The sequence below is a fragment of the Phalaenopsis equestris genome, unplaced genomic scaffold (assembly GCF_001263595.1).
Source record: "Phalaenopsis equestris unplaced genomic scaffold, ASM126359v1 Scaffold000036, whole genome shotgun sequence".
Classification (NCBI taxonomy): Eukaryota; Viridiplantae; Streptophyta; class Magnoliopsida; order Asparagales; family Orchidaceae; genus Phalaenopsis; species Phalaenopsis equestris.
The window spans coordinates 6,451,766-6,452,630 of record NW_018164478.1 but is presented as its reverse complement, the minus strand read 5'-3'; the positions used below and the strand labels follow the sequence as shown (position 1 = coordinate 6,452,630).

The 865-nt window shown below is 33.6% G+C and overlaps 1 protein-coding gene across 4 annotated transcripts in view; it reads left to right on the top strand.

Moving 5' to 3' along the window:
* LOC110018903 (putative pentatricopeptide repeat-containing protein At1g03510) overlaps positions 1-865 on the top strand; it is a 27,309-nt gene that overhangs the window by 17,225 nt on the left and 9,219 nt on the right. Inside the window, exon 3 of one of the 4 annotated variants that reach the window (XM_020716379.1) lies at positions 778-850. The exons of the other annotated variants lie outside the window; for them this stretch is intronic. The gene's annotated coding sequence lies outside the window, so the exon portion shown is untranslated. Of the gene's footprint in view, positions 1-777; positions 851-865 lie in introns of those variants that run through there. 4 annotated transcript variants of the gene reach the window in all.

Genomic DNA, 865 nt, shown 5'->3' with positions numbered 1-865 from the left:
TCTGCATGTGGAGTCTTGATGTAATAATTTTTCTTTGATTTGACTGTAAGCTTGTCCTATTCAGAGTTGATTTGATCTTCCAATTATGCCCACAAAGCTTGCAAAAGTTGTTTAATGGCTTGATTGGGTTTGCTTTAATACAGATTGGACCAATTTTGGTTTTGTTCGGACCATTTTGTTGATCCGATTAGTCTGACAGTAAGTTTACTAAAATCAAAGTTCTGAATGACTTTTAATCAATGTTCAAACATTTATTGCCCAAAAACTCATCTCAACATGTGTGTCATATCTCGATATTTGTGTAGGATGATGGCAGTTTGTTGGTGGTGTATGAAGTAATACATCTATCTGCTTGGTTGACGCTATGGTGAGTTCATTCATTCATTCATTAGAGATAGGGGGGCATGGTATTGAGTTCACTATACCCATGTAATCAGACTTGTTTCTCATATGAGTAGACCAAATTGCCTTAGTACTCATTGCCAGTTTGCTTCAAGGGAGAATTGTTCTATTTAATCGATATATAATGCTGGTTTGACGGATCAGCTGATTCTTTATTTCTGAATTATATCCTTTGCAAAAATTTATGAATGACATATGTTGTTATTAGGCTTAAAGGCTTAAGCAAGTGTTTATATATATATATATATATATATATAACATTGAAACCACTAATCTATATATTGAAGTGTAAAAAATTCAGCAAATTTGAAGAGAAATGTAATTTTCTCAAATAAGCATTAACTTTGTTTTTGAAAATGGCATCTTGGACTGCAGGCGAAATTTACCGAGTAATCCAGATTCTCATTAGTATTGTTGCAAGGGCGGCCATAAACTGTGCAACTGGGCGGTCATTTATACAAAA